General features: G+C 35.9%; 1 long non-coding RNA gene across 1 annotated transcript; it reads left to right on the top strand.

Annotated features, from left to right (window-relative positions):
* Positions 1-3,286: 3,286 nt before the first annotated feature.
* Positions 3,287-5,526, top strand: LOC143244519 (uncharacterized). The gene is made up of 3 exons (XR_013025162.1): positions 3,287-3,453; positions 4,189-4,439; positions 4,961-5,526. It is a non-coding gene; the product is annotated as an uncharacterized LOC143244519 (long non-coding RNA).
* The last annotated feature ends 18,179 nt before the right edge of the window (positions 5,527-23,705 follow it).

Here is a 23,705-nt window from a genome sequence, read left to right as displayed (position 1 = left end):
AGTAAGCAACTGTCTAACAATGAAAACCACAGAGTAAACAACTGACTAACAATGAAAATCACAGAGTAAACAACTGTCTAACAATGAAAATCACAGAGTAAACAACTGTCTAACAAGGAAAATCACAGAGTAAACAACTAACAATGAAAATCACAAAGTAAACAACTGTCTAACAGTGAAAATCACAAAGTAAACAACTGTCTAACAATGAAAATCACAGAGTAAACAACTGTCTAACAATGAAAATCACAGAGTAAACAACTGTCTAACAATGAAAATCACAGAGTAAACAACTAACAATGAAAATCACAAAGTAAACAACTGTCTAACAGTGAAAATCACAAAGTAAACAACTGTCTAACAATGAAAATCACAGAGTAAGCAACTGTCTAACAATGAAAATCACAGAGTAAACAACTGTCTAACAATGAAAATCACAGAGTAAACAACTGTCTAACAATGAAAATCACAGAGTAAACAACTGTCTAACAATGAAAATCACAGAGTAAACAACTAACAATGAAAATCACAAAGTAAACAACTGTCTAACAATGAAAATCACAGAGTAAGCAACTGTCTAACAATGAAAATCACAGAGTAAACAACTGTCTAACAATGAAAATCACAGAGTAAACAACTGTCTAACAATGAAAATCACAGAGTAAACAACTGTCTAACAATGAAAATCCCAGAGTAAACAACTAACAATGAAAATCACAAAGTAAACAACTGTCTAACAGTGAAAATCACAAAGTAAACAACTGTCTAACAATGAAAATCACAGAGTAAGCAACTGTCTAACAATGAAAATCACAGAGTAAACAACTGTCTAACAATGAAAATCATAGAGTAAACAACTGTCTAACAATGAAAATCACAGAGTAAACAACTGTCTAACAATGAAAATCACAGAGTAAACAACTGTCTAACAATGAAAATCACAGAGTAAAGAACTGTCTAACAATGAAAATCACAGAGTAAAGAACTGTCTAACAATGAAAATCACAGAGTAAACAACTGTCTAACAATAAAAATCACAGAGTAAACAACTGTCTAACAATGAAAATCACAAAGTAAACACCTGTCTAACAATGAAAATCACAGAGTAAACAACTGTCTAACAATGAAAATCACAAAGTAAACAACTGTCTAACAATGAAAATCACAGAGTAAACAACTGTCTAGACGGCCTAATAATGTTAAACCCTCTTATGTATTAAAATGGAAAAAAATGTAAACCTTATTCGTATTCAACCAGTTCTATTTTAATTAAATTGTTAACTATTAAACAACTGAAATGTTTAAGTGAAACTAGGTATTGTTTTCATATATTCATCGTATTAAAAACAACAACAACATGAAGTTATCATTTTACGATGTTGTCTAACGTCGCTAGGTGATCAGGGCGATCGACTGGTAATCTGAGAGTTGCGGCTTCGAATCTCCGTCACACCAAACATGTTCGTTCTTTCACCCGTGGGGGCGTTATAAATTTACGGGTGAATCCTTCTATTCGTTTTTAAAAAAGTAGCCAAAGAGTTAGCGGTTAATTGTGATGACTAGCTGTCTTCTTTCTGGGCTTACACTACTATACGGGCCGACATGGCCAGTAGGATAAGGCACTCGACTCGTAATCCGAGGGTCGTGGGTTCGAATCTCCGTCATACCAAACATACTCGCACTTTCAGTCGTGGTAGCGTTATAATGTGACGGTGAATCCCACTATTCGTTGATAAAATATTAGCCAAAAGTTAGCGGTTAGTGGTGATGACTAGCTGCCTTCCCTCTAGTCTTACACTGCTAAATTAGGGACGGCTAGTGCAGGTAGTCCTCGTGTAGCTTTGCGCGAAATTCAAAACAAACAAACAATACAATACTAAATTATGGACGGCTATCGCAGATAACCCTCGAGAAGCTTGGCGCGAAATTAAAAACAAAAAATAAAAACACTGTAAGAACATGCTTTTCTCTCTTCATTAATCTTATTTATTTATTTAATCAGTGACTTTTGTGATTTCCTTTCAGACAACAACATGTTTTTCTGTGTTAACGCATTTGTCAATTGTATGATAATTGAACTAATAACTGATTCCTCAAATATTTTAGCCTATTTTCATCTGAGTATTTGTGACATGATATCAATAGTGACTTGGACATATATTCAACTTGATATATATACAACGAATAAAAACGTAAAAAAATAAAATGCTGACTAAACATACTTTGTGTTATAGAATAAGCCTAAAGCTTCATACTTATTAAAAAGTTGTTGTACTTAAAGCAAAGTAGCGACTAACAAATTGACACTAATACCGCTCTTACAGATCCTCAAAATATGATATCCAACTGTAAAAAACTATGACAAAAACGCAACAGATTAGTAGGATATATATGTTATGGTAAATTATATAAGATGGTATGTAAAAGCGCGTGCTTTTAATTAAAATTATCCCATAAAGGAATCACATATTTCAGCTTGTTGACAGTCATTTTATTGCACATCCAGATCCTTTTTCGGGTAAGCTCTCGACGATTCTGTTTGTAATAAAATTCGTCTGCTTAATTTCACGCAAAACTCCTTGAGGGCTGTCTGAAGTCACGTATAAGAAGGATGTGACTAATGACCACCACCCACCGCCCACTCTCGGCATCCTTTCAACAACGAATAATTAGATCAACCGTGACATTATGACGCCCTCATGATTGAAGAAGTGAACGTATTCGGGGCTGGGATTCTAATCTTAAACTTAGAGGGGGCGAACTCAGTGCCCTAATCATCAGGTTACATGATAATGATATTCGGGGATGGGATTCTAATCTGAAACCCAGATGGGGCGAACTCAGTGCCCTAATCATCAGGTCACATGATAACGCAAAATATGAAATTAAGTATAAACTGTATTCTATCAAGCTTTGTTCTAAGAAATTATAAATCTATTTAAATGTGCTGATTAAAAATAATAACAACATTTTATTTTAGTAAGACTTATACGAAGCGATCTATCTCGTCCTATTCATGAGCCACGTTTACCCGAATAAAACTGTCATTTGAAGATCACGTCTTTATAATGTTACATTATATTATCTGGTAAAATGCCATCATGATGTGAGCTTTTCTGCGAAAATGTAACATTTTGTGGAATGTCAGTTGACTAGTAGGCATAAATAACGGTTGTTTAAAATGTCATTAGTTGTCCTTTCTACACGTTGGCGGTATAATTAACGTTGCTATAACAACAAAGAGACAGTTAGATGGGGTGGTCGTTGCCGATGGCACAGCCACGAGTAGAGATGTAGTAACAACAGGTGAACAATTCTGATTTAAGAAACAAAGACTTAGTTGCAGTTCCAAACCCCGAACTGATGCTAATAAAAAACCTAAGATCTGGATTTTCGTTACTTATTTCGTTTCAATTCGATAAGAATCACTACCGTTTCTACACAAATCTACACGTGAGTACTGATGTAAACCATTTATTTCGTTTAAACTACTTATATGCTTAGCTATGTCCTAAATTGATGAATAAAAAATAGATGCTTATTAGCATGTAAACGTCGGATTGAAACCTGATAGTGGATGTTTTATATTTTTTCGTTAACCTCTCTTCTTAGCATCTTCACAGTTATATTTTGTGCGAGGTGACGTGCCTTTATTATTATCCTATTATTACAGTTTCTATATTATATTCTTCAGAGCAAATCTCTGAAGATTTGCATTTTGAATTATGAGTTTTTTGGTGTTTTATTTTAACAATAAGTTTGTCAAATACGCCTCAATTATATGGTAAAAATAAGATTTTAATTTAAAAGTACATTCTAAACTATTTGGGTTTGTTTTGTTTTTTTTTAATTTCGCGCAAAGCTACTCGAGGGCTATCTGCGCTAGCCGTCCCTAATTTAGCAGTGTAATACTAGAGGGAAGGCAACTAGTCATCACCACCCACCGCCAACTCTTGGGCTACTCTTTTACCAACGAATAGTGGGATTGACCGTCACATTATAACGCCCCCACAGCTGGGAGGGCGAGCATGTTTGGCGCGACGCGGACGCAAACCCGCGACCCTCAGATCCGATTCACACGCCTTAACGCGCTTGGCCATGCCGGGCCTGCGTACCAAAAGAAAAAACAAATTACTTTTAAAAGAATGGCAAACTTCTATTAAATACAAAACTCTCTTACCATTTCAGACACTTTAAACTTGAAAGTGAAGTGGAATTATAAGGCGTGGACAGGATCTACGATCTAACAAAGAAATCTACAGAGGTGTAGTGGAAGAATGAAGAAAGTATAGCTGATTTAAACACATGTTTATTATTTTACACCTTCTGAACTTGGATATCGAATATAATCTGATGGTGAGAAAAGAGCAAATAGAGCCTGGTCGTTTACCTCCAGTAGTTGTTAAAGCAATACAAAAGGCGCGATCTGCCAATAAAAGGTAAGGGATCAATATTTTGTCAATGTTTTTTTTAGAAATTTTGTTTTATGACTTCATATTTGTTATTGTATGTAAAGGAAGACAGTGGATATAAGAATTATATAGAAATAGAATATTCGGAAAAGATACAATTCATTATACAATTATAATTTTTTTATAGTTTACAGAAATCAAACGTTAACTTTATAACTACAGTTTTTTGTGTCTTTTTTTTAATAAAAGAGGGAGTCATATTTACTGAAGTGCACTTGGAAGCAAATCAAACATGTAATAAATTTGAGAACCTTTTAAAAATAAAGAACTGTGGTGTAAACATGAAACGTCAATAACATCTTTAATATTTATGTAAATAAATCTAGTTAACATGTAGCACTAGAAATGAACATCACTAATATTTACATTAGTGACTAAAAACTCAAGTAATGTGATATTTAAAACTTTTAGCCAATGTTGATTGATTTCGGCAATTCCAACCCAAACGGCAAATAACAAGATTCTGTGTGTTTGTGTTTTTCTTATAGCAAAGCCACAAAGGGCTATCTGGTCAGCCTACCGAGGGGAATCGAACCCCTGATTTTAGCGTTGTAAATCCGGAGACATACCGCTGTACTAGCGGGGGGCGACAAGATTCTGAAGTTCGGCATAGATTTTCGAAACTTGTAAATTCGTCTGTATAACATATGAAATAAAACCGGACGTAGCAGAATTCAAAACGAAGTAGCTTAGTTAACCAAAGTGTATATCCAATAAATGTAGCCCCGAGTTTGGATCACCCACAATCTTACTTTTAAGAGTGGCATACCGTCTTGTCAAGTTTTAAGATCCAAAGTTAGGCCTAGGTATAAGAAGTGCCGTTCTCAAGTCATTACATTTAAATATTACTTTTTACAATTTATTTCGAATTAAGTGGTATACTTATAATTACTTTATGAAAACATTGGTTCTATACTATTCAGTCTGGAAAATATAAACGTCTATGTTCACCAGTAGAAGACTGATAAATGCATAACAGTAAAGTTTACTGCCTTATAGAAAGTTCATGTGCAGGCACTATCTTAGACTTGGATTTAATTCAAGTCATTTGATAAGAAACAACATTGTTTAATTATATGGTGAATATAATGTGAGTTATTTAAAAGGACTGACATTCAATTTTTTCAGTTTCCAATAATATTGCTATTTATTATTAATGAAAATGAATATTTTATTTTACTTGCTCTACCTATCACACAAAGCATACGCTGTAACGAAAGAGGTTTTACAATGATGTATTCATAGAAACTTCAAAATAAACTATAACAAGAAAATTCAGTTTATTTTTCAACAGATTGTTTATGTGGTGACTTTCACGTTCCATTATGAGCCGGTTTATCATTTCCGTGTCATTCAGAATAAGCAGATTTAAAGTCACGTTTCACCTTCAATACCAGTCTTTATTCACTGATTTTGTATTGCATAACCAAGGTATATTTTATTTTACACATTTACATATCTATACTGTTTGTTCTTTTTATCAAGGAATTTATTATTTGTAGTGTTTGTTTGTTTTGCATTTCGCGCAAAGCTACTCGAGGGTTATCTGCGCTAGCCGTCCCTAATTTAGCAGTGTAAGACTAGAGAGAAGACATCTAGTCATCACTGCCAACTCTTGGGCTACTCTTTTACCAACGAATAGTGGAATTGACCGTAACATTATAACGCCCCCACGGCTGAAAATGCGAGCCTGTTTGATGCGACCGGGATTCGAACCCGCGACCCTCGGATTACGAGTCGAGTACCTTATCTTAAGCAAGTAAGAATGTATTAACTTCGTGTATGTGTTTGTACATAACAAAATATTTGTTTTAGCCGGTGCTTTTATTCAATGAATGCTAAAATAATTCCACTTGAGTAAAAACTAATCTTTCTTGCATTGATTCTTTCATAACGTAATGCTGCTATATCCGGGGTTTTCCCCCAACTTACTGAAATTCTCACGTATTATACCAATATTTTTAATATTCTGACAATCCCATCGAAGAGATCCCTGATGATAAGAAGATAAAATGGAAGATCATCCAGCCCCCCCTGCTAGTACAGCGATAAGTCTACGGATTTACCACGCTATAATAAGGGGTTCAATTCCCTAGTGAACTCAGTAGACAGCTCAAGGAAGCTTTGCTATATGAAAACACACACACACAATATCATCCAAATGAAACAGAAAAAGAAGGCCAGCAGTTGGAGGAGGAGTCCAAGCAGTTGTTTCATTATGAATTGTTGGAAGGTCAACATAAGTATTCATAAAAAATACAACGAAATAGTAAAATAATTGTTATTTATTTTCATGAAAGAAAAAAGGAATAAGCAAAAAAAGTAAATAAATAGAACAGTCTTGAAAAGGACGAACCTTTCAGGAAAATGTGTTAGAAATTCGAACGATCATAAAAGTTCGAGTACTTATGCCTAAAAAAAAAACCTTCCTTGAAAATATTTTTCATTGTTCTGTTTCAGTACTAAATGCCCTATATCAGTGTTAAAATTCCACAGTTAACGTTCTGCAGAAATCAGCAATATATCAGAAAAGTTTGCCACCCCAAGGTATGCATTGCATGTTAAAATGTATGGATTGTTAGTACAAGTAGCTCTCGAGTATGTTTGCACTAAATCCAACAAACAAACATCAAGACGTAGTACAAAATAACGTCATCATTAAAGTACAGAAGGATTATAACAGTAAGATTGAAGAAACCATAAGAAATGTATGGAAGGAATAGAACAACAAACAATAATGGAGAGAAAACTATCTCCAATGCCAGAATAACATATCTAGAAGTTGAATTGGTAAATACAAAGAGTAAACCAGTATACTTCTGTTGCATCCGCCGAAGATCTTCAGTTTCAATCAAAATTGACTCTGCAATATAAAATAGATGATTATCCCATCTGCTATACACTTGTTACCATTTTCGGGCCATCTATGCTTGTTGGACCTTCATGGACTACTCCAGTTACATTATGTTTCACCAAGTTACGAAATTTATCAAGCCAGTTCAATAAAATCGCCCAAGTGAAAGGCCAACAGACTGCAATAGATAGGTACTACAGGAAGTACATCAGAAGCAGTTTGAAATATATTTTTTAAAATTAATGAATAGACTAGTGAACAGCAAGTTGTTCGTTTTTTTTTTGCACATTTAAAATGATTAACTCTGACAAGATATTTAATCTCTCAACAACAACATCAGCAAGGTATTAGCAGTCAGTCACCTTATCAGATTTGGAATGTCACATCACAAGAAAGTTTTTTAATTAAAACATAGGAGTAGCGCAATGAGGAATTAGACAACCATTTACTTAGGTTGAAATAAATGTTCTTTGAACCAAAAAGTGTTTCAATTCAATTTAAAAGGACACATTTTCTCGCAGGAACTTATGATGAATAAGCAGTTTGTAATAAACCAAGAATGCTTCATCTGCCTGAATATGAGCAAGAAGGGTATTATTTAAGGAAATTTTGTTTTTTTTTTGTGTTTTTTTTTAATTTCGCATAAAGCTACTCGAGGGCTATCTGTGCTAGCCGTCCCTAATTTAGCAGTGTAAGACTAGAGGAACGGCAGCTAGTCATCACCACCCACCGCCAGCGCTTGGGTTACTCTTTTACTGACGAATAGTGGAATTCACCGTCACGTAATAACGCCCCCACGGCTGAAAGGGCGAGCATGTTTGGCGACCCCGCGACCCTCAGATTATGAGTCGCACGCCTTAAATATGCTTGGCCATGCCGGGCCCATTTAAAGAAATAAATTCTCTAGTGAATGAATCCGTTGATGGACAGCCTTTTAAACATATTGATTTATACTAGTTTTATGGCTATAACTATTGAATCGTATCTGGTAATAAAAGCTGGAAAATTGCCTATAGATTATGAAGAAAGAAAATAGCTTGACGTAAGAATCATGTGGTCATAAATATCCAGCTAAAGGAACGTTAGAAATCACCCTTAATGTGGGATATTTTGCGACACAGCATGTTTTGTGTATTGTTGACACAAGGTCAGTTAGTTGTTTTAGTTTTTGAATGTTTAATTTGAGTTCTGACCAAGATATAGTGATACAAGACGCACTTTATGTATGAGAAATCTAACAAATAGTAAAGTATTGTGTTAACGTCTTTTGTGGACTTAGGCCTATCAAAAGAAAAATAAAACGTTTTTATCATAGTTATTTCAACTGGATTTTGCAACGTTATTTATTAAATAAGCCACATAAACCAGCTCGAATGTGGAAATAACTACTACAGTGGTTAATATGTCAGGTTCTAGATTAATGGTCCAGGATTTGAGACAAGATGCATCTGAACACGTTCCACACGTTCAGGTGTGTGCGTGTTATAAAAATGGTACCATTATTTGATTCAAAAAGTAAAGCTATTGGATTGGCGGGTAACCTCGATAGCAGCCTTTACTCAGGTCAATAGCCCAAACTTAAGTACGGCTACATCTGAATCACAGTGATCTATGGCATGGCCCTTTAACCCACGTACGCACATGGTGTTGTTCGGACTGAAAATTCCAATTCTGAAACATGACTGTTACTATAAAAAACGTTGATTTACTTAGACCAAAAGTGGGAAAGTTTGTATCTCAGATTACGCAGCAAAATAACTTGTATACTCGACATTCACAAATTTAAGATCTAAATCAAAACATTTACTCAATAACATATAATCGAATTATTAACATTATTAGGTGTTCTCATTTTTCCTCATCTTATTTATTAGCGTGAAGAAACAGACTTAAGATGGTCTAGTGGAAAGGGCACTCGGCTCGCAATCTGCACTTCGCGGTTCGAAATGCGTCATCGAACATGTTTGACCGTTCAGCTGTGGGAGAGTTTTAGCGAGACGTTCAAACCTATAATTAGTTGGTAATGAGTAGCCCAAGAGTTGGCGGAGGGTGATGTTAATGAGTTTCTATCTCTGCAGGTTATCACTTCAAAATTAGGGAGAGTTGCCCGTCGAATAGCGTTATTTGAAATTCTATTATAACAAATAAAGCCTTCAGAAATTCAAAAATACCATGGGATTTAGCGCAAAGCTACACAAGGGTTATCTACGCTTGCCGTCTCTAATTCAGTAGTGAAAAACTAGAGAGAAGAAGGTTAGTCATCATCACCCACCTTCAACTCTTGGGCTACTCTTTTACCAACGTACAGGAGGGAGGGATTGACCATCACACTATAATGTTACCACGTCTAAAAAAGGGAGCAGTTTGGTAGGATGAGGATTCGAACCTACGACCCTCAGATTGGCAGACCAGGTACTCTAACTACCTGGTCATGCCAGGCCATATTGAGAAGAAGTAATTATAATTTGAAGTGATATAACGAAAACCTACAATTTACACATGGTAAATACATCGCTTCATAACACCTTTTTAATAAAACGGATGCAATAAAGGGCTTATAGCCAAATATAACATTCTACGCGTAGTCAATACACACGGTAGTGGTTCGTGCAACAAATCAACCTTCTACAGGACACACCGTGTGTTATTAATAGAAGAGATGGTTTAGCGATTTTCCACTTTCTGTATCTCGGACTGTGATGATCTGAACTATCACATATTTTCAGTGGACGTGCGCTACCTGACTCAAGACAATCCATCAAGAAAACCCGAGATATAAAATCTAGAATTTTGAACGAGTTTCTTCCTTTTTTCTCTTCGCGCTAAAAGTACGAAAACTTTATTTACTACAAAACGTTTCTGGATCTTTCTCACTTTTAATACACTGATAGATCTTTACAACATACAGTTATGAGTCTCATTTCGGGTAAATATAAGCCACACGTGCAAAGTTATTCAACATAAACCGCTCAAATCAGACCACATTATTTACGCACGCCAACGCAAAAAAGTCACGTGAACTATTGGTCTAACATTTACACTAGAGCTTCACCTTAGATTAAAAGGGGTCCATTTTTAGTTTTTTGTTATTCCGATTGGAAACGAAGGATTTAGAGCAGCAAAACTATGGGGTGAAAAGATACACAGATATATGAGTATTGTTCAGGCCAAGCACACTAGATTAGCAGTACCTAGCTCAAGTTTCCAACAGAATCATATGAGTGGAAAGTCATCATTGATTATTCATCGCCAAATTTCATGGCCAAATTTACTAAATGTTATGAAATTATCCTAATTAAAGTGTTTAGCGTCATGTAATATTAGCTTTTCCAATTACCATAAATAATGATGCTTGATACGGCTGTACCGATTGCACTGAGGTGATGACAAGAAACTGTTAATCTAGATTTCACAGCGTTACCATAAAGGAAGCCATTAACACCGTTTCAGAGAGGAAAACTGGCACCATATATTTCAAAGAATCTGATTGGTTCTATAAAGTTCTGTTCCGAATAATGGGGTTGAAATTCTAAAGCCATTGTATGTTACTATCGAATGTCAATTTCTTTGCTTACTGTGATTTGTTAGTGTGTATTGACAAAACGTCATGATATCTGATCAAAAACACCTCAGGTGTCATAAAAAGGTGCGACCAAAAAAGGCTTGAGAATGCCACTCATGTATCTGTCAGTTTGGTCGCCAATTCTGATTTCATTCTTTTAAGTGTCAAACTCAGTCTTTTTTTGGTCGAACTTTGTTTCTTTTCACACCTAAGGTTTTTCGATTACATGTTGATTTCTAGTTTTCTCATAATTCGCGAGATCAGTTTGTTTTGAAGTTCGCGCAAAGCTACTTGAGGGCTTTCTGCGCTAGCCGTCCCTAATTTAGCAGTGTAAGACTAAAGGGAAGGCAGCTAGTCATCACCACCCACCGCCAACTCTTGGGCTACTCTTTTACCAACGAATAGTGGAATTGACCGTCACATTATAACGCCCCCACGGCTGAAAGTGCGAGCATGTTTGATGCGGCCGGGATTCGAACCCGCGACCCTCGGATTACGAATTGAACGCCTTAACACACTTGGCCATGCCGGGCCCTATAGCTAGATAACTAGTAGATAAAAACATATCACATTTTGTATTTCAATCGTGATTTTTTTTCATGTTAACAGTGTTTAGATACCAATGTTTAATAAAAATATAATTCATACATTTGAAATTTCTCTCAAAAGCGCAACGCAGTGACATTTGTCCTTAAAGCAAGTTTTGTAGAGAGTCTGTAATCCAAAATATTAGATCGTTTATCAACCACACTTTGTACTAACTTCAAGGTACTAACAATAGTTTATAAAAACGATACGTGTATATTGATTAAATAGTTACATTTGTTTCATCACAAATTTCCAACCATTCAACAGCACAGTGGCGTCATCAATAAACCTATAACTAGAGTGTATGTTACAATCAAATAGTGACAATGTATCACAATGTTCAACAATAAGGTACAAAAATGTAAGAACAAAGAGGGGAAAACTCGCGCGCAACACAGTGATGAAAAAACAACAAAATAAAACTACTACAAAGAAGTTAGGCACATCTCTGGTAAGCGAACAACGAACGCAGATTTGAAAACAAAATTCCTAATGGCCATCCCATCAATAACATACCTGCCAAGTTCCAAGTTCCCCGTTTCAGTTCTAACTAACTGTTACGTATTTGATATCTTTACGTTTGTCGTTGAAATTCATATAACTAATAAATTAGCCAGTTTGAAGTTACAGATGTCGCTTGAAGTGGACTCCGGTGGTTAAACAGAAAACTCTAGGGCTGATAACGCTAAAAATCGGGCTTCAATACTCGTGGCGGGCATAACTCACATAGCCTATTGTGTAGCTCTTTGGTTAACAACAAAAGAACATACATACTTGGAGTGAAATTCAGGCTCACGGCTGTATATGTCACTTAAGGAACATACATGTGTCACACTTGAGGTAACATATATATCAACAGCTGTATACGTCACCCTGGACATGACATTTGTACTTACGAATATACGTGTCACAGGTGTGGTAACATTTATATTTACGAGGATGTATGTCACATTTGACGTAGCATTTGTGTTTAGAACTATATATGTCAAACTTGAGGTAACATTTACATTTACGACTATGTATGTCACACTTAGGTGATATTTGTATTTACGACTATATGTTCACGAATATACATTTGTGACACATATGTAGTTGTGCACACAGTACTTACCACCTTATGAATATCTGTTTGACAGAAATGTAGCTTCATATATCATTTTTATGGATTCACCAGTTTTGTCGGGATTTGTATCTAATGTTGACTGACAGAAGCGCATTGCTACATAATCTTTTTACTGCAGTCTACATTTATTTGTTCTGTTTGCGTTATAATTTATATTCGCATTTACTACATTTCTTTCTGGTCTACATTTTCATGCGCCGATATATGTAAGGAACTTAGAATTAACATGTACGAATTAAAAACTCAGGTGCAACGTTTTGTAATACAATGAAAGGTGGAAAGAGGTGCTGATAACGTGATAGTTTTCATTAATTTATCATTAATATATGTTGTCTCTTAATTCGAATTAATTCGGTGAATGTTCACCGAAAAAACACCCGCATTTTAATTCTAACTAGTTTACCCGGCATATTTGCTGTTAAGAAGTGTATACTATGTTTAATGTTAATTGCTACAGCCATGTTGATTGTTACTAAATAGAATCCTGACATACATGTTAATTCTAAACACTCTTGTATATTTCACACCTAGTGTGTATATATTGTACTAATTTCACTGTTTAGATGTGCTCTTCTCTTATTTTTCACTTTTACTTGTGTAACACTTTTCAGTCTGGTTTCTCTATATAAACTTAAAATTCATACAAGACACGTGGATGATACTTCATTTTGTTTCATTTCCTTTAAGTATCAATTTCAAAAGTTGATTAACTGTTTGTTTTGGTTATTCGTGTAAATTTATACAAGTGCTAACTGACAGATTAGAGGGAAGACAGTAAGTCAACGGCACCCACCACTAACTCTCTGGACAATGAAATCGCGTAGTGGGATTTCACTGTTACTCTGATAACATACCGACGGGTTTAAATGCAGACCGTAATCTTACGTTATCGGTACGCGAACCATGCGCCTACAGGTTTACAGTGCAGCTCAATAAACGCTAAGGCAGTTGAGCCATGATCAGCAATATTGATAGAAAAGCTTCGTTTAAAATATATATATATATATTATACCTATCTATAACACATAACACATAGTTTTTTTGTTTTATTCGTATTCATCGCTTTGATTTAATGAGTACTTGTTTCACGCACTGTTTTGCACGCAGCAGGCCCACGTGTCAATATATGTTTAAAAATCAAACCAGAAACATAAGCACTCAACTCAAACTTTGTTCTATAGAAAAGATCGATAGTCGACTCTCCTGCCTGCAATGGATGAAAGTAGAATGTAAAATATATAAACCTGACGTACTCCCAGACGTAAACCTGAGATGCACCTTAAATTAACATGGATCTCATCAAATTAACTCTAAATATTAAAATACACATTGACTTACCAGGTCAACGGAGAGGCAGAAAGCCACTAGTGGACGACAGCAACCAGGACGAACGGTAAGTGTATCTGTATAATGACTGGAAGGACTGATGCTGCCGTGGTGGAATACGGTCGTAGTTTGATCAAACCTTACATTAATTGTTTGTTCCACCATATTTTACATTAACAGTTCACTTTATCAGATCTTACGTTTATTGTTTGTTCGATCAGACCTCACATTAATTGTTCATTTGATCAAACCTTACACTGTTTGTTCGATTAGACTTTACATTAATTGTTCGTTCGATCAGATCTTATATTAATTGTCGGTTACAAATCAGTATTCAAAACTGTGCTAATGACAGAGACGTGATGTGAATTATTGATAATAATAAATTGGCAAACAAAGACGAACAAGAATAGTGGAGTGACTTGAGGGAACATACTATATGTCAGGAAACTACAGACCAAGGTTTTGTTGGGAACATACTATATGTCAGGAAACTACAGTCCAAGGTTCTGTTGGGAACATACTATATGTCAGGAAACTACAGACCAAGGTTTTGTTGGGAACATACTATATGTTAGGAAACTACAGACCAAGGTTCTGTTGGGAACATACTATATGTCAGGAAACTACAGGCCAAGATTCTGTTGGGAACATACTATATGTCAGGAAACTACAGACCAAGGTTCTGTTGGGAACATACTATATGTCATGAAACTGCAGACCAAGGTTCTGTTGGGAACATACTATATGTCATGAAACTACAGACCAAGGTTCTGTTGGGAACATGCTATATGTCAGGAAACTACAGACCAAGGTTCTGTTGGGAACTACTATATGTCATGAAACTACAGACCAAGGTTCTGTTGGGAACATACTATATGTCATGAAACTACAGACCAAGGTTCTGTTGGGAACATACTATATGTCATGAAACTACAGACCAAGGTTCTGTTGGGAACATACTATATGTCATGAAACTACAGACCAAGGTTCTGTTGGGAACATGCTATATGTCATGAAACTACAGACCAAGGTTCTGTTGGGAACATACTATATGTCAGGAAACTACAGACCAAGGTTCTGTTGGGAACATACTATATGTCAGGAAACTACAGGCCAAGGTTCTGTTGGGAACGTACTATATGTCATGAAACTACAGACCAAGCTTCTGTTGAAACATGTAGTACGTTCTCTCCCAAAAAAAGTACATCAACTCATTATTCTAATAAATTGTTGTCTGCCAACTTGTTATTATATTAGCACAATGTACTTTTTAACTCAAGTATGAATGATCCATGAGTTAGAAGTTTTGCCAAATGTAAGCGGTATCTTACATCTTAATCTATGTCATGATGTATTTCCTATCAATACACACAAGGCAGAAAACAAGTGTGAAATGTTGGTTTTAGTTACTTAACACATTCGTGTGAACCGTCTCTGTCGTTAAACAACTACTATTTGATTAAAACTATGACTCTGTCTATAATAACTACATTTTCAGTTGTAAGCATTTATTTTCAGTTTCACATAGTTTCATTCTTTCTCTGTTCTAAGGTAGGACTGGTAGGTGGAAGCAATGTGTGAAGTCAAGCATCAAAAGTTCAACCGAAAAGTACAAGACATAACTAGAAACAAGTTTGTTTTTTGAATTTCACGCAAAGCTACACGAGGGCTATCTGCGCTAGCCGTCCCTAATCTAGGAGTGTGAGACTAAAAGGAAGGTAGCTTGTCATCACCATCAACTCATGGGTTACTCTTTTACCAACGAATAGTGGGACTGAACGTTACATTATAACACCCCACGGCTAAAAGAGCGAGTATATTTGGTGTAACGGGGATTCGAACCCGCAACTTTTAGATTTCGAGTTGAGCGCCCTAACTACATATCGGGCCTAGAAACGACTGAAGAAATCAAAAAATCTAATTACTAAATAAAAAAGAAAACAAATGAATGATTACATGTGCAGTGAACCAGTAAAAATGAGTAATTGTGTACATACATATAAATATATTTATATAATATAAGTGTAAAATACAAATACCACATTAAGCAAACTAATACACTAGAATAGTGGTTCTTAAACCTTAGCACCCTGAGAATCCCTTTTAATTCCAGTTTTTATCGCAGACTCCCAAGCCAGTAGATGTTGTTTGTTTTGAAAAAAAAAATCCATGGGCATGAAAAACTGTATTCCAAAATTAAAGGTTTTACTTCATATGAATATAATTTGATGAAAAAAAAATATTCTATAAATCATATTTCTTTAAATAGCTTAATGAAATTTCGGACATTACTCGTGGACCCCTTGGAATCTGTGCGCTCAAGTTTGAGAAACTCTGCAACAGAGGGAAGTTGGAATTATAATTTTCAAATCGACCAGTATGTGATGCAGAAATGCGTTAAGAGATCAGTAAACTCTAGGATTCAGAGAGCCGCTTCAAGGTCAAAGAACTCTGTGATTCAGGTACATCTATACCCTAATTTTTAACGAGCTACTAAAGAGAAGTTAACCAGCCAGTGGTACTTGCTGGCTTTCTGACGTCTCACTTTTCAACCATCAACACCTTAAAGTGCCGAGCGAATTCAGCGACACCGTACCGATTTGCAGTCCAACAAAGTAACTTGTTTCCCACAACCGCCTCATGGAGATGTTACAACAGCTAGTATATGCAAAGTGTATAATAAAAGCCTAGGTTAAGGTGTGGCCAGCCGGGAATGATAAATTTAGTCAAATCACAGAGACTAACCAAACGAAATTAATGCGTGTTTAGATACGAAAAGACCAACATTATTAAACACAGCATCACCAAACACCAATTTTACTGATCTAACTAGCTTATTCTTCTGTTTATAACAATAAAGCGTTGTATAATTTTACGACAGCAACAACAGGTAAACTAACACTTGCTAGACAAATTAAAATTGTTTACGTTTGTTGTTGAATTGAAAAAGAAAATAATTGAAATACGACAATGATCGTTCTCAAAAGGTTTGTTTGTTTTTGAATTTCGCGCATAGCTTCACGAGGGCTATCTGCGCAAGCCGTCAATAATTTACCAGTGTAAGACAAGAGGGAAGGCAGACAAGAGTTGACGGTGGGTGGTGATGACTAGTTGCCTTCCCTCTAGTCTCACACCGTTAAATTAGGGACGGCTAGCGCAGATAGCCCTCGTATAATTCTGCTCAAAATTAAAAAACAAAGAACCAAAAAAACGGGTGGACATAGCTTCAAATTTACATGAATATTTTGATGTTGTTGTTTTTTGGGTGGGCGTAGAAATTATCGGTCGTTTGCTAAGAATTACATGCAAAATGAATTAAGCGAGGGAACACTTTTGTTTGAAGAAACTGTTTACCAGTGCGACGGTTTAGATCTGCCATGCTTACGGTAGATTTATTTGCTTTGTTTTGAATTTCGCACCAAGCTACGTATTTAACACTTGCCTGTAATTACATCTCGTCATATTCAACAGAATACCCTGTAAAGAACAATATGTTAACCGAGTTAATTGAAAGAGCTGAATAATCGCATACACAGTAACAGTTTACAACTGAAAACGTTATTAATTATAATAAGTCTTGGAATGTTATGACATCAACATGCACCTAGAAATTTCTATTTGTTAGCACATGATTTTTCAGATGCTAACCGCGTGTTGTAAACAGAAGCTAAACAATAAAGTAAGTATCCCTTACGATTTATATTTACATTCTTATTAGTACTTTGGGTGGCGAAACTCATCAACCGATATCTGTCGTCATGGTAATAAGTTTGTGCACGTGGTATCCTCCATATTATTAATCGGAATAAATTAAATAATTCTTGTTATTTTTATTTCTCAATTTGGTGATCTAGTTAGATAACTTTAGATAAATAACATAACTCAGTCATAGTCAAGTTTCTTTTGGTACGTAAAATTATTATTATTTCCTTTCGTGTGGATGATGTATTAATTTTGGTAACTTATCCAATGGACGTTAGGTTTGTAAGCAGCTGTTGGGTGACTAAAGCACTTTGATACGATAATAAAATACATTTCACTAAATTAGTTTATCTAATAATGTGAGAAGAGAAGGCCATAGGAATGCCATTATGAAATATCCAATTGAAGAGAGATAAGAACAGGAACAAACTAAGAGACCTTATATTAAACAAGAGTTTATTTTAGATTTCCACTGAAATTGTATTAATAGTGTCGACGTCCAGCCTGCGGTTGACTCTTCATGAGATGAAAATTTCAAAATATATAATATGAAATGTACCCACACAGTATTGGCGAAACTTTGTGTTCTTGTCTAGACTCACGTGTTTGACTTTAACAAGAAGTATTAGCATGCGTATCATATAGTGACACACGAGTAATGGCCATATTTTCTGGAAATGGTCTTAAAACAATCTTGTAACTATGTAACTCTTTTGCCATATTGCTGATAAGTTTCATTTGCTGAAGGCGTTCGACTCGTAATCCGAGGGTCGCGAATTCGAATTCCGGTCGCAACAAACATGCTCGCCCTTTCAGCCGTGGGGGCATTATAATGTGCGGTCAATCCTACTATTCGTTGGTAAAAGAGTAGCCCAAAAGTTGGCGGTGGGTGGTGATGACTAGCTTCCTTCCCTCTAGTCTTACACTGCTAAATTAGGGACGGCTAGCGCAAATAGCCCTCGAGTAGCTTTGCGCGAAATTCAAAACAAACAAACAATCATTTGCTGAAATTGATAGCCGTGATATCGTGATGATTAATACATCCAAATATGGACCACTTGCTGTTAAAAGTTTTATCGTGATCGCAAACCACTGTTATGTGAAGGAGAAAGAGACAGTATTTTATATCACAAATATTTAATGTTATGTCAAATTTACTGTTAGGAGAATTTGGGATATTTAGTAGTCGACAATGCATTCGTTTTTCTACACGATGTTACATAACTGTTGTGACAACTATGGTTGGGGCGGTACAAACAAATCCTATAAAAATGACAGTATGGGGTACACTGACACATTCTACCTGCAGCAGAGAGACATGTGTGCCAACCAGTTTCACAATGGGGAATTTACATGTATTTTTTATTCTCTTAAAACAAAGATAGATATTTAAATGTAGTTTTATTAATTTAAAATTACGAGAGAATTCTTGCAAATTCCTTACTGCGTGGTCCCGGCATGGATAGGTGGGTTAAGGCGTTCGACTCGTAATCTGAGGGTCGCAAGTTCGAATTCCGGTCGCAACAAACATGCTCGCCCTCTAAGCCATGGGAGTATTATAATGTAATCGTCAATCCCACTATTCGTTGGTAAAAGAGTAGCCTAAGAGTTGGCGGTGGGTGGTGATGACTAGCTGCCTTCCCTCTAGTCTTACACTACTAAATCAGGGACGGCTAGCACAGATAGCCTTCGAGTAGCTTTGTGCGAAATTCAAAAACAAACCTTACTACGTTGTTTTCTTTTCATTATGTTATTGTTGTATTTTTTTTTCAATTTTGAATTTCCAACTGTATTTGTATGCATTATAGTTAAAAACAATTGACGTGTTTTTTAATTAATTTGAATGTGGAATAAATATATTCAAATAAGTAAAGTGTTTTTTTTTATTTTATGTTATCCGTGTCAAGTTACCTCTGCACACGAGGTAAATTGACACACAGTGCATTTCCTTCTATTAAGTTCATTTCCAAACAAATTAGTAAGGAGAGAGTGGTTTACTTTTGTTGCGTGGTAGCAGAAGGTACCTAGTTTATGATGCTATCATGATTTTGTGTGATTTATTGAAAAACAAAACAAACAAACAAGAACAAACGTGAGTCAACCACTTCCAGTCTTCCCTACTGTTTGGTGCTGTTTCAACATTAGCCCAACGAAAGCTAAGCTGTTTCTATCAGTTCTATTCCCTCTTTACGACATCAGAGCGCAAGAATGATTTAGATAATTAAAATATTGACTAACCACTGGCAGTGACTTGACACAGAGTTGTATCCTACTCCTAATCTGAGTCCAGTATGGCCAGGTTATTAGGGCGTTCGACTCGTAATCTGAAGGTTGCAGGTTCGAATCCCCGTTACACCAAACATGCTCGTCCTTTCAGCCGTGGGTGTGTTATAATGTTACGCTTAATTCCACTATTCGTTCGTAAAAGAGTAGCCGAAGAGTTAGCGGTGGATAGTGATGATTAGCTGCCTTTACTATAGTCTTTCACTGTTAAATTAGGGACAGCTAGAGCAGATAGCTCTCGTATAGCTTTGCGCGAAATTCAGAAAGCAAAGAAAAACAGTCTATATTCCTAATCCACTAGGTAAACATCCAACACTCTGAACCACTACGTCTCTAATTTATTCCTAATCCATAACGTAAATAACCAACACTCTGAACCATTATGTCTCTAATTTATTCCTAAACCATAAGGTAAACAACCAACACTTGAAACCACTATGCCTCTAATTTATTCCTAATCCATAAGGTAAATAACCAACACTCTGAACCACTATGTCTCTAATTTATTCCTAATCCATAAGGTAAATAACCAGCACTCCAAATCACAATATCTCTAATTTATTCCTAATCCACAAGGTAAGTAACTAACACTCCGAACCACTATGTCGCTAATTTATTCCCAATCCACGTGGTCACTGATAAACATCCTGACCCACACGGTCCTAGTCCATTCCTATTCCACGATAAGCAATTTATAGATTGAGATTAAGACAGGCAGATGTGCCCGGGCGTAACTAATTTCTGCTATGTTTAGTACGTGTCGAGTCTGTCTTTATTGTTAACACTATATTATAACTAAACTCAACCTAGCAGGTGTTTGTGATTGTAGTAGATGGTAGTTCACGTGATTATATCAAATGAAAAACTCATTTCATCTTTCAACATCATCATATCGAGGATGGATAATTAGTGTATATTGAATTCGGATCACAGCAAGTTTCACACCTGGATCAAACTATTCCTGCAGTGAATATCATTAATTAAGTATTTTTTTACGTTCTTAAGGATTTTCAACCTTATAAAAAAGGCATTGTTTTGTCAATTGGGTACCCTTGCTGTTAACGAAATTTTCGGTCGTGAACCCAATAATACCTCATGAAATTCGGCTAGTTGAAAATATTTAAATTTGTCTTATGGCCACACATTAGGATAACAATGCAACACAGCCTGTATAGTAAGAGTATAATAATTAAAAATAATGAAACTATGTATATTAAATATTCTAACCAATACTGTTAATGAAAGTACCATTAAAGAAACACTTGGGTATACCTCACTTACGGAACATACGCATGCTAGTTGTTTGTTTGAATTTCGCACAAAGTGCACGAGGGCTATCTGCGCTAGGCGTTCCTAATTTATTAGTGTAAGACTAGAGAGAAGGGAACTAGTTTTATTGTGATTGCAAGTCTACCACCAACGTTTGGGCTACTCTTTTACCAACGAATAGTGGGATTGACCGTAACATTATGACGCCCTCACGGCTGAAGGGGCAAGCATGTTTAGTGTGACGGAGATTCGAACCCACGATCCCCAGATTACAAGTCGAGTACCTTAGCCGCCTGGCCATGCTGAGCCTCACAGGTTCTCAGCTTCAAATACATATAATGTTACAATTTACGGCAGATTGGAATACTTTATTATATGTCAACCACTCAACAACAATATTGCCTGTAACACTATCGCAACACATAAGAGATGGTCACCCACGTTAAGCTACTTTCAACTGGTGAACTAGACAACGCATTATTTAAGGATTATTTATTTCATTTAGCCAATTAAAGACTGAGTATTCATGGTACTATGGTGATGTTTCATTCTTCAGTTTATTCTCATAAAATACGTAAACACTAGTGTTGAGTCAGCTTATTTATATAAACCAATGATACAAAGGAAGGAAGGAAGTTTGCTGATTAATTAATAATAAACACCGTTGTAGTTATTCATCAACTGGGTGAACAATTATTGTTAAGGCAAAACAAGAGACGTAAAGTGTTTACCCCTAGGGGCCCGGCACTCGTTCGACTCGTAATACGAAGGTCGCGGGATCGAATCCCGATTGCACCAAACATGCCCGCCCTTTCAGCCGTGGGGGCATCATAATGTTACAGTCATTATAGGTAAAGAAAGATATTGGATGCAGTAGTAAATATGAATATAGAATGAGTGAGAGAGAGAAGGATAATGTTGTAAAGATAATATTATTATTACTGGTGTAATTGTTTATTAACTAAAAGTACAATAGACTTAAAAGTTAAATCGAGTTGTCAGGATAATGAAATATTGGAGTATATAATTAATAATCAGTAGACAAAAGTAAAAATAAACTGAAAGTAAATTGATAAAAAATAACTTGCGGTAGAAGCCAAACTCTCATATTTGTTGTCTAAATACTGTTGTTGATAACACAAGGAGCTGTCTTTGTCTGCCCACCACGGATATTGAAACCCTGTTACTAGCATCCATACCACTGTGCCACTGAGGATCGCTGAATGCTCTTAGACAAAAGTAAATATTGAGGCTCTTGTCGAAAGAGGTTAGTATGTAAATTATTATTTGATAAATACTATATGAGTGGGTAGAGTTGTCGAACGCTGGACCAATTGTCATCCAATCTGGCATGTGCTCCTCCCCTCTTTCCATTGTGGTGAGGGATAGAGGGGTCGGTATCATGCCAGGAGAGTCACATGTTTTTCTCATGCATGGAATGTGTATGACAACTAGTAAGCAATAAAACAAAAAAAACCTATGCAGGTACATTATATCAAAATGAGACATAAATAAGCATTGGTTGATAATTTCACCGATTAAAAAATGAGAACGATAATATTAGCTAAAATTATAATGATATTTTTGAAAACAGTTAAAAGATGGCAGCACATCATTACGACAGGATTATGTTTTGAAAAAAAAAGAAGCTATGGAATAAATTATTGTTGTCTTTGATTTAGCATTTCCTCGGTAACATGCATAATTTACTTCTCTTTAAAACATAATTATAAAATAAATATTTTAACACTACCCCTTTGCCAACCTGGAGATGATCTAGGAAGGTCGATACTTTGTTCTCTGCTTCCCAATAAAAGTGTTAATACCCATACCAGCCGCTCTTAGATACATTTTTATTTCAAGTGGATTTCTCATCATCAAGAGAAACCACCCCTTGTTAACCATTTTTCGTGATAAATCTATTTCCAAGGACAATAAATTAACTTAAAGTATTTTTTTTTTTAAAAGTGTTGGAACAATTTTATTTCCAGTAGAACAATTAGATGTTAAGTCGTTCGCGTAATTGTACAATAAGTACTAGTTTTAAACAATATCTCAAAATCATTGAGAAAAAAAACGTATCCAGAGAGTTATCTCTCTTGGAATAGTGTGTTGCCAGAGTGTTGAAGTACATAACGCCCCATAATGGCTCAGCGGTATGTTTTGTTTGGTTTGAATTTCGCGCAAAGCTGTTCCAGGGCTATCTTAAGTAGATGTCTCTGATTTTGCAGTGATAGACCAGAGGGAAGGTAGCTAGTCAATATTAGCTTGGTTTGGTTTGGTTTTTGGAATTTCGCACAAAGCTACTAGGCTATCTGTGCTAGCCGTCCCTAATTTAGCAGTGTAAGACTAGAGGGAAGGCAACTAGTCATCACCACCCACCGCCAACTCTTGGGCTACTCTTTTACCAACGAATAGTGGGATTGACCGTCACATTATACACCCCCACGGCTGGTAGGGCGAGCATGTTTAGCACGACGCGGGCGCGAACCCGCGACCCTCGGTTTACGAGTTGCACACCTT

This window comes from Tachypleus tridentatus, chromosome 1 (genome assembly GCF_004210375.1).
Source record: "Tachypleus tridentatus isolate NWPU-2018 chromosome 1, ASM421037v1, whole genome shotgun sequence".
Taxonomy (NCBI): Eukaryota; Metazoa; Arthropoda; class Merostomata; order Xiphosura; family Limulidae; genus Tachypleus; species Tachypleus tridentatus.
Note: the sequence above shows the minus strand (reverse complement) of the source record. Positions and strands in the feature narration are given on the sequence as shown.